Source organism: Macrobrachium rosenbergii, chromosome 28, assembly GCF_040412425.1.
Source record: "Macrobrachium rosenbergii isolate ZJJX-2024 chromosome 28, ASM4041242v1, whole genome shotgun sequence".
Classification (NCBI taxonomy): Eukaryota; Metazoa; Arthropoda; class Malacostraca; order Decapoda; family Palaemonidae; genus Macrobrachium; species Macrobrachium rosenbergii.
In genome coordinates, this window is record NC_089768.1 from 699,613 (window position 1) to 715,170 (window position 15,558).

Sequence of the window (15,558 nt, forward strand, 5' to 3'; positions counted from 1 at the left end):
AAAGGACTGGGACCAGTACTCCTTTAGTCTCCATTGTAGAGACCGCATGTGAAGATGCCCATGAGGTACCAGCTTCTCCAGTGACGACAGGTGACTGATGACGACTTGCCATTGCTGGGCTGGCTGCTCCTGTCAAGACAGGAACAGCTGTGCTGCCTGCCTGAACCTGCTGATACGAGAGTCCGAGGGAAAGACTCTCGCTGCTACCGTGTCTATCAGCATGCCAGGTACTTTATCCTCTGCTTGGGGGTGAGATCTGACTTCTCGAGATTCACCATGATCCTAAGATCGCGGCAAAACTCGAGGAGTCGATCCCTGTCCTGCAGCAACTGCAAGCGGAAGCTCGCCAGGACCAGCCAGTCGTCGAGATACCTCAGTAGACATACCCCGTACAAGCGGGCCTAAGCTGACACGAGAGAGAAGACTCATGAAAACCTGGGGAGCGGTCGAGAGCCGAAGCAGAGTGCCCTGAATTGGAAGACCGTCTCCCTGAGGATAAAGTGGAGGTACTTATGAGAGGACGGATGAATGGGTATTTGGAAACACGTATCCCTCAAGTCCACCATAAGCATGAAGTCGTTCTCCATGATGGAAGTGAGCACAGAGCGTGCCGTTTCCATCGTGAACCGAGTCTGGCGAACGAATCGGTTCAGGGGAGACAGGTCTATGACTGGTCTCCATCCCCCTGTGGCTTTCTCTACGAGGAAGACACGGCTGAAAGAGCCTGGAGACCGGTCTGACACGACTTCCACAGCACCCTTGCTCAGCATGGCTTGCACTTCTTGCTGTAGTACAGAGTTCTTTGGACGTAGGTGCAGAGACGGACCGGAGAATAGGTGAGGGGCCGGGACTCGAAGGGTAGTAGATATCCCTTCCGAAGGACATCCACTATCCAAGTCTCGGCTCCATGTTGCTGCCATGTTGTCCAATGGCTTGATAGGCACCCCCCCACCTTCGGCAGCATTTGGGGGGGAACGCTGCCCCTAGCGTTTCCCCCTTCTTCTTCTTCCCCTTGCCCCCTTTTCCGGATTGCAAAGCAAGCTGAAAGGGACAGGAAGATCCACCCTCTCCAGAGGAAGAAGGCTGGGTGTTCCCACGAGATCCCTTAGAAGACTGGGACTTCTTAGGGGCCGAGGAAGTGCTAGCCTGACCCGAGGGCCTGGCCGCAGTGTAATGTGAAGACCCGGAGGTCTTGGCCATGGCCTCGTGAACAAGCCGGTTGCTGTCATCGGCTCAACGCTTGTCCACCGCAGCGTCCACCAACTCTCGAGGGAAGAGAGAGGTAAACCCCAGCAACGGTCTGTTCCGCAGGGTCACTGCCTACTCAGGCCCCGCGGACCTGGAGAAGTGAGAAAGAATGGTGTCCCTTTGCCTCAGGGCCAGGTTAGCCCACAGGTTTGCCGTCTGGTGGGCGAGGTAGGAGATGGCTCTACCTCCAGACTGGCAGTCTCCCAAAAGCAGAGGTCCAGGTCAACCTGCTTAGGAGGCAATGACCTCTCCGATGGCATATAAAAACGCTTCTGGCGAGGCAAAATAGGGGGAAGTAGCTTTCCAAGTGGTTCGATCGGAGAGAATTGTCCTGCCCAGACACAATACCATTCACCTGATCGAGTACCCACTCGGCAAACGTGGACCACAGCAGCCCCACCGAAGCCTTGGGTTCCTTCTTGGGTCCCCAATAGGATTGGAGGCGCGACGGACGATCCACAGACGAAGCCGTGGTCCCTTCCCCGAGGTCACTGTGCTAGTGAATCAGTGTAGTTACCTCAGCAAACGTCCTCTGTATCTCGGGGGTGTCCGCATCTTGAGGAAGAGGACCCTCGAGTCCTTCCAGGGTGCGGTCCTCCCGATCTACTCTCCCTGCAGGAGGGAGAAACTCAGCAGACCCCCGTGATCCATCCTGCACCACGCGGGCGTATGACCTGGCCGAACCGAGGACTGAGCCAGGCATGTACGCCCCCAAGGTAGAACTCTGGGAAGACAACTCGCCGGAGTTCTTCCTGTCTGACTCGTGCCCCATGGGAGGTGCCCAGGGGGTAGAGGGGACAGGCGAGGAGGATCGGGCACTCCCACTGGTCTTGCTGGCAGAACCAACAGGAGCAGTGGGCCGGGAGCAGTAGCCAACCCACGGTGGTGATGGCAACCTGGGTTGAGGGGAGCAAGGCGGCTCACGCAAGCCAAGCACTCGGCTCCCCCGAGCCAGGCTGGCTGCGCGAACGTGGCTGGGGACTGGGAGGAGCCAAGTGCACAGCTGGCTGGCGTGAGCCTGCGCTGTCCTCTGGACGAGCCCCAGTCTTCTTCGAGGTCAAAGCCTCTCGGGAAGACTAAGCAGGGGACCTCTTCTCTGCCTCCCCGGGTGTCCAGACCTGAGGGACCGGTGCACCTTCCCGGGAAACTGGCTTGGTACTAGAAGAAGTACCAGCAGGAAGAGTCGGGGCACCTGCATCCCCAGACCCTTTCTCTCGTCCCACACCCAAGTCCATACGGAGAGAAGTTTCTCCCGTACCAGACTGTGGTACTCGGGTCTCCTTAGACTCGGGTACTCGGAGCAACTCGCGAGCAAGTGTCCGACACAGTCCCGCTGGCCTTAGAAGCAGGCTTCTTTGGCGCAGCGGGGGGAGTGCAAACCGCAATATGCACGCCCTCAGCTCCCGATACGACTGACCTGGGGGTCAAAGCAACGGTTCCCTGATTCGTGGACTGGGAAGAGCCAACGAGAGACCCCACTGCCTTCCTTGTGGAAGGAAGCAGTCCCTTAGAGGTCTCAGTGCAAGACTTCTTGGGGGGGGGGGGGGACAGGCTTCTTCTTCCTTGGCTGGTGAGCCTTGGAAGGAGAAGAGGAAGAAGAGGTAGCAGACGACGACAATGACGACGAAGACGACGACACCTTCCTCGATCTCTTCTTCGACTTCTTCGCCATTTTCCTCAGGATCGTAGTCAGGTCCCCCAACCTCGGAGGAGCAGCAGAAGGCACAGGAGCGCCACGGAACAGGCGCAACCCGGGTAGTGGAGACGGTGCTCGGGCCAGCAGCTAGCAGGGCAGATACAGCAGCGCGGGAGCCAGGTCAGTCCAGAGACGAAACCATGGTTGGAGGCATGGGTGGCGCATGGGGAGCCAGGCCGGGGCGAGTGTCAGGGAAACAAGGAGCCGGAACCGTAATCAAGAATGAGCGTGGGTCAGCAACAGGGACAGGCATTGACATGTAGGGCACCAATGATGTTACCATGTGCGAGGGGCCAGGAACCCAGGAGGCAGCAGCACGGAGTGGTACGTGGCAGGAGCGGCCGACACCTGGGTGTCCGAGTGTGAGGCCACCGTCACAGACAGCTTGCTGAATGACAACATGGTTACAGTCGTGGTGGTGGAAGCGGTGGCTGTGTGGGTTGTCACTAGAGCGCCAGACAAGTGTGACACCAGACCCTCCAGTAACAGGACGCCAGGCAAACCCAGGTGCAGCCAGGCAGAGGTGAGATCGGGTACCTGGCCAACAGAGGACGCTTCCACACCCAAAACCTGAGGACAGAGTCGGGTCAAAAAGGGAAGCCTCTTCTCGCTCCGGGGGAAAAAATTCACCCCCCGAATGAGGAGAGGCCCCAGAGAGGATGTCCTGGGCAACCGCTCCCCCGATGAAATGAATGAGGAAGGGGAGGAGGAGTCCTCACCCAAGGGAAAGGCAGCATGAAGGGGAAGCTTGCCGGGAGGGAGAAACAATCCCGACGGATCAGCCACCACGGGAGTTGTCGGGGGCGCGTTACCCTCGGACGATTCCTTAGCGGGCCTCCTTCAGTAACGTCTCCTCCCTTCAAACTTCTCCCACTGCTCGAGAGACCAGGAGCAACACTCATTACAAGGCGAAGCGCGTGAACACACACGCCTCTTGCAGGTGGGGCAGAGGGCGTGTGGGTCCGTGTCAACGCTAGATCTAAAAGTATGGCATTTTTTGCCTCTTACCCCTGGACACACACACTGGGGGCAGGAAGGCTTTAAAAATTAAAGGCTTATCAGCACTGGGAAAAGTTCAAAAATTAAATAAAAATAAATAAATAAGAATAAATTAAATAAATAAATAAATAAAAATAAATAAATCAGGCAAAGAGCGAGAGAACAACATTCGCAGTCTACGATGGCCGAAAGTAAATTGGAATGTTGACATCCGAGGCAGGCGGTGCTCCCGCCTCCCGGACGGTACTTAACTGCCTAACCACCTTGTTTGAAAGTTCAACGGCCATTTCCAGCCTACGCTGAAAGTAATTCCTAATGTAAAGGACCGACGGTTTGTATATCGTGTCGGAACAAAGTACAGTAAATGGTAATGGGTGAGGAATAAACCCACAAAAATCCCACAAAGTTAATCGAGAGACTACAAGACGCTTAGAGACAAAGTACAGTATGTCTTATCAAGCTGTTGGCTGGGAAACAATTGGGGAAGCTTAGGGAGGTTCGGACCAGGCCAGACAAGGGGAGAGGAAACTAGTGGTTTTCAGTAAATCGAGTCTACGGTCAGCCGAGTCCTATATATGAAGGTGTAGGGAGTACTTGTGTCGGAACAAACAAAGATTTAAAATATCTCATTAGCCTAACGGTAAGTTTGAGACCGATTTTTGCATGCTTTTTGCACTGAGCATATCAAAAAGACCTAAGAATAAAGCAAAAAAATTCCAATACTGTATTGAGATCTGGTATTAAAGTAAACAGTAAAAGAAAAAATGTCCACTATCTACCTACAGTACTTTGGAAATTGATTTTCCTATTCTTTTTGTGTTGCCGATGAAGGGGGTGGTGGCGTTTACTGTTGATCAATTATTATGAACCTCATAGGCTATGTGTCCAAAGTGGTTGGGAACCCTTTGAGAATGTGGGCTTTTGGGTGGGGGGGAAACGTTGGGAGAAAGACCAGACTGCAACGTCCTTGTTATTAGGGAGCCATATGTTTAAGAAGGGACTGGCTAAGGAAACCTATTATAAAAGGAACTACACTGACCTAATGTACCCTAACCTAACCTTGCAGGCCGTGTTATTTAGCCGGGGGGGAGGGAGGGGGGCTCTGCCCCTCAGTGAAGGAAACTCCACTTTTTACCAAAAGCTCCCCTGTAAGGAGAGGTTAGACTAATTACAGGTTATTACAGTCGACCAACAAAAAATAACGGTCAATTATTGATAAGCAACCAGAAATAACGGTCACTTCTGGATAAGCAACCAGAAATAACGGTCAATTATTGATAAGCAACCAGAAATAACGGTCACTTCTGGATAAGCAACCAGAAATAGCGGTCACTTCTGGATAAGCAACCAGAAATAACGGTCAATTATTAATAAGCAACCAGAAATAACGGTCAATTATTAATAAGCAACCAGAAATAGCGGTCACTTCTGGATAAGCAGCCAAAACTTCGTTCTGCCATAAACTCGCCTGCGGGGATCTAGGCTACGGCAGATCAGCCCTAGTCTGGGCTACCTGCAACCGCAAAACCAGGCCTCGGTTAACAATCTCACACCTGAAAGCAAAAGGGAGTAATCCTAAGGTTAGGACGGAAGGATAAACCATCCTACAGTACCCTAGGATACCAGTATCGTCATGGCCCGTGCCCTACGCCAAGACTAACCCATCCCATAATATTTCTTTCCTCACCTATTTCGATGCGATGACTCAGTGATCTGACATTATTAATGCATTGAAACTGATTCTCTTCGACACTTGGGTTAATACATGACACTGTTTAAAGTACACTTGGAAACGTTACTCTTAAAGACGTTTGTTAAACAGATGAGAGAGAGAGAGAGAGAGAGGTTCTCGTAAGATTCCAGCAGCACCGATTTACTTTTCAGCGACTATCGTACATGAGACCTTAAAGTTGACATTCCATGAGATGTTCTTTACAGAGAGAGAGAGAGAGAGAGAGAGAGAGAGAGAGAGAGAGAGAGAGAGAGAGAGAGAGAGAGAGAGAGAGAGAGAGAGAGAGAGAGAGAGATTAAAAAAATCCTGTTCAGGTTAGTCGACATTGTGACAGAAATCGGCTCCTCCCAGGCTAGGGAAGTTTTTTAAATAAATAAAAAGTGAGAACAATTACGTCAAGAACTCCCCTCCAAAAAGGGAGTCCGAGGAAGGGGTGATCTAAAAAGGTTTTTGTATTAAGGACGGTGCATGACACAGCGGACCGACAAACCCACTCCATTACCTTTTGCGACTTACGAGATATTTTTTGATTCAATAAAATGCAACGGCCATGGTCGTTTTGGGTGTATCATTACAACAGCACAGTCTAGGGTTGTCTACTGTAAACAAAATACACATTTTCATGAAAAAATGGCTTTGCTGAAGGCTGTGAAAAGACAATGAAAGACAGAAAATGACAATGAAAGAGAAAAGGTGGAGGGGAAGAATAATTGATAAAAAAAGAAACTGTAATTAAACTTCCTCGTTCAGTCTGAGAACAGCGCTGCTCTATGTCCAGTAAATTTAGCCCACAGTTTTCTTGGTTCCTTATAAGTATTTCTGCACCAAAAGAGTACCAATTCCTTGTAAACTACAGGTAATGGAGAGGAAATGTTAATATAAAATAATTATTTTTTTAAGTTTATGGCAAGTTTTGAGATACTTAAGTGAAATTTAATTTGAAATAAAACCCTATGTTGTTGTACATTGTATATAATGTGTGGTCAAGGGCACATTTAGTATAACTGGTGTTGATCTACCATTGGTTGACTATAAGAGTGGCCAACTTTTAAATATCATATTTGCTAATGCGGTATATATATATATATATATATATATATATATATATATATATATATATATATATATATATATATATATATATATATATATATATATATATATATATATATATATATTGGCGCTGGCAGTTCGTACACTCTTTTAGTAATTAATTTAGTGTTGGTAAATTATAGTGTGAGGTACAAGAAATGTCAGAAGTGAAAGACTGATCCTTTATTATTCTTGACAGGTGTTGTAAGGGCGTCAAATCGCGCCTCTCTTTCCTTGTGTTTCTCCTTTTCAGATGTAAATTAATCACGTCATGTATTTTACCTGTCTTTATTTCAGTCTCGTACCTCTGACTTTTCTTAGAGCTGGTTTATTGATGATGTGACCCCCTTAAAAAACGGCGTGCGGACGTCTGCGTATACGCAGGGACCGGGCGTACGAAAATTTACAAGTGACCTGAGGTCAAACTCTTTCTCTACACAAAACAGGACAGGTACATATAGAAAACATGATGATTAACAATAGCTGGTTGGACATAAAAATACTCTGACACATATACGTGGTACAAGGGCAAATGAACAGATAGTAAATATACAATTCACAATAATGATGATAAGATTGTGTTTGTTCGACCTTAGGTCACGTGAAGGTACCGCAAAAAACGGGATGTTCATCATAGAGAACCCATTGAGCGGGGACTTTACGATACTCCCCCCCGCCCCGCAAGACGTGTGTAACGTCTGATCAAAGCAGGTATCTGTTGGGGCAGAGGAGGGGGCCCCACCTTCTCGATGTCAGCTGTGGGGGGGGGTGGTCGTCTTCTTCAGTGCCCTGTGGATGGGTGTGTTGGGTTGCCCTCCTGCCCGGTCCCGGGGCCTTCCAGGGGTGCCCACGAGGTATTCTTGTGGATGGGGCAGGCTGTGGGGGTGCCATCTCCTGCGGGGGCCTTTGGGAAGTGCCCCCAACGTCTACCTCCAGAAATGCGGGCTTGAGGCGGTCTATCAATACCCAGTCTTCCTTCCCGTAGACGGCTACCCAGAATGCCGTCTTGTTCCTCACAAGCACGAGGAAAGGCCCCCTGTAGGGCCTGGTTAAGGGTGGACACATGGCATCGTCCCTGACGAAGACGTGGGTGGCGGAGGACATGAAGGGCAACATCCTGTCGGTATATGTCCGCCGGCAGGGGGCGAACTTCCCAACCCTGTCGCGGAGCACTCAATAAACAATTCTAAGGGCAAAATGTCGTGACTGAAAAGCCTTCACTTGTATTTTACTGTGTTGGGGGTGGGAGCAGGTCTCTGGCAAAGAATGACAAAGGGCGACCGCACTCATGGCACTATACACTAGTTCACATTGAATGTCCGTTCACGTGGTGACAGAGGAACTGGCCGAGTCAGGAGGGTCAGGTGATGATGGGGGCGGGCGCCCTCTCAGCGTCTCATAGCGATCTCCCGCTCGTCTGGCTAACTGCAAAGATCTTCCTGTCCTGGCACCTTTTAAGGCATCTGCTGAGGGTAGGGGCCCCGATGTCAGGCCCGTATGGTGACTGTGCCCAAGATGTATCATCTTCCAGGTGTTTTGACCGTCTGCTTGCATCTCCCCAGGTGTCCTGTGGAAAGACAATTCAGCACGATCACTCTGCCTCATAAAATGGTTGTTTTAAGCAGCTTAGTTCATTTAAGCTGCTTAAAGGAGTGGCACTCAACCCCTTATCCTTGCCCCTTTTGATCGTGCCATCCAAATATCTGTCCCAAGTAAGGGAAGGGACAGATCAGAATACTGATAAGTTTTATGTGTTGGTATCTGGGTCAACCTGGGTCGGCTATGCAGCGACAATCCAACTCTCAACATGCTAAAGGGTTGGCTTTTAGTGACTTCCTGCTAATTATAATATATATATATATATATATATATATATATATATATATATATATATATATATATATATATATATATATATATATATATAAATAATGTGTGTGTGTATATGTGTGTATATATACTGTATATATATATATATAAATATATATAATGCTGTTTCCTCTAATAGGCTAAGGCTCCAGAGGAAATGCGGCACATTAGTTACTGTCACATTTCAAACTTTTTCTATTGAAATGTGGTTGAACCCTGAATTAAAAACTTAGACAACAGATGCTTCATACTTGTGTACGTATACTCCCCTACACTATGCACTGTCCACCACTGTTACACACTCTCTTGTGCTTCTCGAGCTCATCTAGTTACCCTTTTTCTGTACACCTATACTTTTCTTAGTTTCAGTTTTCCTTGGGTCATATATACTACACACAGATTTTATTTCAGACATCAGTTCATTCTTTCATTTCCTTTAAAGTTTGCAAGATATTCCCTTCATCCAGTTTAACACTGGGCTTCACAAACATCCAACCTGCTACGTTCCTTGCTTCAACTTGACTATTCTGCGGTTCACTCCTTATTCCTCATAACATCATCTGTTTCATTCACTCCAACTTTCCACATGAATCAGCTACTTCTAAGCATCCCCCATTCGTATTATGGGTTTAATGTTCTTTATAACTTTATTCCTTCTTCATTTGCTCATAAGTTCCTGTGAATTTAGACCCTTATGTTTTATAGAAATGGAAAATGATAGTACTCTGTCGTTATGGATTACCTAATACATAGAAGACTTGATGTGCCTACAAACACTGTTAACAAAAATCTACTCTATTCGAGTCAAACCAATAAAGTAAAAAAACCAGTTCGCACATATGTTTATCCCTGAATATATTGGTGATGAAGTAAGCAGCTGGCCAATCTCCTTCCAGGGAACTGAACTCATCCCTGTTCCACCACTGGTCATGAGAAACCTGTGCATTAACATAGTCCTAGGAGGAAGGACTGGATTCACACGAGGCAAAAAGTTTGCACCCTAACTGACTGACGGCGAGGTGAAGAGATGAAGATTCAGCGCTAGGGCGACATAAGTAATAAGATAAAATATTAATATAAAACTTTTTTAATGTGTTCGTGAAATGATCTTTCCCTTTGTATTAATGAATATAATAGCTCTCATTTGATATCCGCATATTTGTACTGAAGACTGTTTAAAATAATGATAAGCTCTTGCCAAAGTTATTTGTGTTGTGGATTTTGAAAGCATAATTCTGGTCTCATGTCCCAGAAGAATCACATGTCTGCATTATATGCTGTAGTGGGGTAATGCCTTCAGTGTATCTCAAGTGGTTCACTGTAAGTATTGCTATAGGGTGTTTGCAGCCTACCTTGGCCCCTAGCTGAACTCACTTTTTAGCCTTTTATTTTACCTCCAGTCCTTCTTCATTTCTTCAGTCTTACTGTCCAACATCTCTAAGTATTACTTCTTTGAATAATAGTGGGATTTCTCCTAGGCCCACCTTTAGATCCTTGTACTCCATTTCATTTATTTTTTGGATCACTTTCTCTTGCTGTCCAGCCACTCCAACTAACTTTTTTCACTGTCTTAAGTGCTGAGTGGCCAAAAATGCTTCCGTGATTGGCTTGACAGCCTGAATTTTATAAAAGCATAAAAGATAGAGTGCCTGTGTTCTAAATAGTTATTAAAGCATATCTATGTGCATTATCACACTGTAACACTGTGAGGGGTAAGGGCTACCTTTAGGTTTGTGAATTACAATTAGTCATACATTTCTACGGGGGTAAGGACTACCTTTAGGTTTGTGAATTACAATTAGTCATACATTTCTACGTATTACTTAGGTGAAAGGTTGTGTTTGAGGTGACTGATTGCATGCCTGAACTTGTAAGAGGTATAAAATAATGAGCAGGTGGACATGTACTACTGGTTTATTGGGAAAGCAGGTCGCCTTATAAAGCGGCGTGTGGACATCACACAAAGGCATACAATAGGATATAGGTGACCCGAGGTCACTTGTTCTCGATGTGACACAGGACAGGTGAATACAAATGACATGAAAAGTAAAATTACAAGAACTGACACTATAATGTTCTGACACGTGTACAATGTAAAACAGGCATAAATAAATCAGTATAAGATAGGTATTTACATAGATAAAATGTGGCTATTTAGCGTGACCTAGGCTTGTGGGAAAGGCACCGCAGAAAACGGGAGGTTCACCACAGAAAACCTGTTGAGCGGGGACTTTACAATACTCATACTCCCCCCCCAACAAGATGTAGGTAATGTCTGATCAAACTAGGTATCTGCTGGGTCACCGGATAGTGCCGCGGCTCTTCGAAGTTAGCTGGGAGGTGCGGTGTAAGCGGGAGCAGCTGTCTGTGGTGCTGCCTGGATGCTTCCAGGCATGGCCACACGACTTCTTTTTGGGTTGGGGTCTACAGACACCCAGTCGTCCTTCCCGTGCATGGCCAACCGGAATGCTTTGGCGTTCCTCTCCAGCACACGGAAGGGCCCCTGTAGGGCCTGGTTAAGGGTGGGCGGATGGTGTCGTTCATGACGAAGATGTGGGTGGTGGAGGACAGGCTGGGAGGCATAAAAGCAGACGTCCCATCAGTATACGTCCGCTGGCAGGGGGCGAACTTCCCGACCGTGTCACGGAGCCTCTGGACTGTCAGGTTGTGGCGATCCCCGTGATGAGTTCGCCCAGGACTACAAGGGGCTCCCCGTAGACTTTTTCTGCTGCGGATGGGTCGCTGTTGGCTCTGGGCGCGGTCCTCAGCCCGAGGAGGACCCAAGGCAGCTGGTACTTCCAATCCTCAGCAGTGCAGCGGGCCATGAGGGACGTTTTCAGGGACCTGTGGAATCTCTCCACCAATCTGTTGGCCGCAGGGTTGTAGGCAGTGGTGCTGTGGTGAGAGGTCCACAGCAGGTGTGCCAGGGTGGACCACAGCTTGGACAGGAAGGCAGGACCCTTGTTGGTGGTTATGTGGTCTGGGACACCGAACCGGCTGATCCAGCTGGAGAGGAGGGCCTCGGTGCACGCACTGGTGGTGGCTTCCTGCATAGGCATTGCCTCAGACCACCTGGTGGAGCGGTCAACAATCGTCAGGAGGTATCTGGCCCCGCCTGATGGTGGAAGGGGGCCTATCACGTCTACATGGATGTGTCCGAACCGCCTCCCCAGCTGGGGAAACTCGCCCAACCCCGACTCGGTGTACTGCCCTACCTTGCTGGTCTGGCACCGGATGCACTGTCTTGCCCAGGCTGTCGCGTCCTTCCGTATATTGTGCCAGATGAACTTCTCTGCCAACAGCTTGGATGTTGTCCTGCTGGAGGGGTGAGACAGCCCGTGGATAACGTCAAACACCAGACGGCGGCGGGAGGTGGGTACCAGGGGGTGGGGTTTGCCGGTGCTTACATCGCACAGCAGTGTTGGCCCCCCAGGGGCGAGGGGCACGTCCTTCCACCTGAGCGATGTGATGGCGGTGCGGTAGGCTGGAATCTTCAGGTCGGCGGTCTGCTCCTGGGCGAGGTCCCCGTAGTCGATCCCGAGCTGCACCACGTTGAGCTCGATCCTCGAGAGGGCATCTGCTACAGGGTTCTTCCTGCCAGGGAGGTATTTGATTGTGCAGGTGAACTCAGCGATGGCCGCGAGATGCCACTGCTGCCTGGAAGACCATGCGTCCCCCAGCTTTGTGAAGGCGTGGACCAGTGGCTGGTGACCCGTCCAGAATGTGAAGGGCATACCCTCCAGGAGGAACTTGAAGTGACATACCGCCTGATACACTGCGCACAGTTCACTGTCGAAGGTGCTGTAGTGGGACTCTGCGGGCTGAACTTCCTGCTGAAGAAGGCGATGGGCTGGGGGGCTCCGGAGACGAGCTGCTCCAGGACGGCCCCACAGGCGACGTTGCTGGCATCCGTCGTCAGCTGGAGGGGGGCGTTGGGGTCCTAGTGGGCCAAGGCAGTTGCCTCGGCGAGGGCAGCCTTCGTCAGGGAGAAGGCCTGCTGTTGGTCGGGTCCCCACACTAAGGCCTTCGGGCAGCCCTTCAGGATCTCCGTCAGGGGGGCCATGGTGTGCGCGACCCTGGGGATGAACCTCCTGTAGTACTTGACCATCCCCAGGAATTCTTGTATGGCCTTGACAGAGGTAGGGGTGGGGAACCTGGTAACGGCTGAGACTTTTGATGCGAGTGGACGGATGCCTCCCGGTGATATCTTGTGGCCCAGGAAGTCGACTCTTTCAACGCCGAAGGTGCATTTATCAAACCTGACGACGAGGCTGTTTTCCTGCAGGTGCTGCAGGACCTTCCAGATGTGTCGCAGGTGCTCTTTGTGGCATCTGGAAAATATCAGAATATCATCTACATAACAGACGCAGAAGTTCAGGTCACCCAGGATGCTGTCCATCAGTCTTTGGAAGGTTGCCCCCACATTCCTCAGGCTGAAGCTGGAGAAGGCGAAGACATAGGATCAGAAGGGCGTGATGATGGCGGTTTTGAGGATGTCCTCTGGAGCTACTGGTACCTGAAAGTAGGACTTCAAAAGGTCTAATTTAGAAAATAGTTTGGCCCCGTGAAAAGAGGCCGTGAGATCCTGCATGTTTGGAAGGGGGTAATGATCTGGTTCAGTTGCGAGGCTGAGCCGCCTGTAGTCACTGCAGGGTCTCCAGGAGCCATCTGGTTTCTACACCATATGGAGGTGAGAGGCCCACGGGGGCTGGAGTCCTTCCTGCATATGCCCATATGCTCAATCTTGGTGAATGTGCCCTTGGCCTCCTGAAGGCGCTGAGGAGGGAGCCTCCGGAACCTTGAGTGCATTGGGGGGCCCTTTGTTTTAATGTGGTGGTAGATTCCATGCTTTGCAGGGGCCCCGGGCACCTGATGTAGTTCGGGCTTGAAGATGTCGGGGAACTCTTTCAGTAGATGGGTGTACTGGTGTGGGGCGATGGAGAAGATGGCAGGTGCGATGGGGCCTGTCGCCAGGGGGTAGGACTGGCAGGAGTCGGTGTCCAACAGGCGCTTGCGACCGACGTCAACTGCCAGGTCGAAGTGGGCGAGGAAGTCTGTGCCCAGGAGTGGGGTCCTCATGTCCGCAACTATGAAGTTCCAATTGTACCTCCAGCCAAGGATGGAGATCGACAGGAGCTTGGTGCTGTAGGAGAGGAAGGAGGACCCGTTGGCGGCCGTCAGGGAGGCAGCCGGGTCCGGCGGGCGTTTGCGGTCCTCTCTGGATGGCGGGAACACTGATCGTACGGCTCCAGTGTCGACCAGCATCATCCTGCCGGAGATGGTGTCGTGGACGTAAAACCCTAATGGTTTTGGGCTCTTGGGTTCTTCTGCTGCCAAGGCGACCTATGCTGTTGGCTGCCGCCTCCCCGATTTTTGGATGGGTGAAGGAGCAGGGGGGTTGACAGTTCCGGGCATCCTTGCCATACCACTGGTGGTAGTAGCAAGGCCATGGTTGTTGCTTCTTGTGGTGGTAGGTTGGCCGCCTCCTGGTGACAGAGCTTATCTCCTCCACACTTTCCTCCGGCTGGAGGGAGTTGATGGGGTGTGGGGGCATGGATGCCAGCTTCACTGCCCTCGTGGAGTCTGTGAACTGCTGCGCCGTCCTGATCAGGTCGTCGAGCGGCACTGTATAAGGCTTGAGGATCTGGGTTTGAACCTCTGGGAGGAGCTGACGGAGGAAGATCTCCCTTGGCAGGCTTATCTCCGACTGCATGCCGCTGGCGTCTGTCCCGGGCAGGATGAGGAGGTCCTGGATCACACTCCAAGTCTCCCTGAGGTTCTGGTCGTGTCGAGGGTTGTTTACGAGGTCAAGGGCACAGGCGGCCTGCTTGGAGACTGGCAGGGAGCAGGTCTCCACGAGCGAAGCCTTCAGCTTTTCATAGGTGACGGGACCTGCGGCAGACACCCACAGGGCGAGCTTCCTGTAGACCTCTTCGGGGAGATCGTTGATCATGGCATCTGCCTGCAGCACCTCGTCGTTGAGTCCCGCCAGTCCGAACTGCCCCTCGACCCTGTAGAGCCATGGTGACGGGTTGCCGTGCATGAAGGGCGGCAGCTTTATGGTGAGGGCGGTCCTTGTTTGGTCCATCAGGTGGGTTGTGCACGAGGGAGATATCTGAGCCCGCGAAGTTTGCAGTTATTTGTATGTGGGAGGGAATGTCAGCGTCCATACTCACTACTGCACTCTTACTTGGAGTGGGTTATGTTATAACCCTGATAAAGAGAGACATTACTATTTTTCTTATTTTGTAACGCTGGCGGGGCCCGGTCAAAAAAAGAAGGAAGGATGAAGAAAAGTAAACAAGAAGGGCAGCTAGATCAGGTCAAGTGAATGAAATAAGCAGGAAGAACATAACAATCATAAGGAATATAGAAATAGAGTCCCTAATATTTGTTGATGATATAATGTTCCCCACCAGCAGGAAAGAAGGTATAGAAATGGCAATTGGCAACTGCCGCAGCCTGGAGCAACTGAAAAAGTTCAAATTTAACACTAAGCCAAGCAAGTCAGCAGTGCTGATAATAGATAGAAGAACAAAGGGCCAGACAGTCCACATAAGAACAGAATTAAAAAACGGCCCAATTAGTAGTGTAAGCGAATATAAATACCTAGGAGAGTGGTACACCCAAAATGGTTCACAAGAAACAAGTATTAAATCGAGAAAACAAAAAGTAGAGTACCTACTAAGAGAAATAAGAAAATATGGAGACGTAAAGAAAGTAGGAAATATGGCATTAGAAGTAAGGAAAAAGATCTATGAAACAGTGGTGGTCCCAACATTATTTGCCAACATAGAGACCTGGAGCAACTTAACAGAAAACGAGTCAAACGCTCTAGAGCAAATGCAATACAGGATCCTCCGAGGAATGTATGAACAGCCAAAGGGCACGCCCTACTGGGGAATTTTAGCGGAGTCCGGCA

General features: G+C 49.8%; 1 protein-coding gene across 16 annotated transcripts in view; it reads right to left on the reverse strand.

Annotated features, from left to right (window-relative positions):
- The window catches only part of LOC136853965 (ralA-binding protein 1-like), a 437,575-nt gene extending 431,720 nt beyond the window's left edge, over nt 1–5,855 (reverse strand). For 4 of the 16 annotated variants that reach the window (XM_067129870.1, XM_067129865.1, XM_067129867.1 and 1 more), the window contains exon 1: nt 5,631–5,855. The gene's annotated coding sequence lies outside the window, so the exon portion shown is untranslated. Of the gene's footprint in view, nt 1–5,411; nt 5,497–5,630 lie in introns of all 16 variants that reach the window. The other 12 variants (XM_067129868.1, XM_067129864.1, XM_067129879.1 and 9 more) reach the window with 8 other exon arrangements.
- Between the last annotated feature and the right edge of the window lie 9,703 nt (nt 5,856–15,558).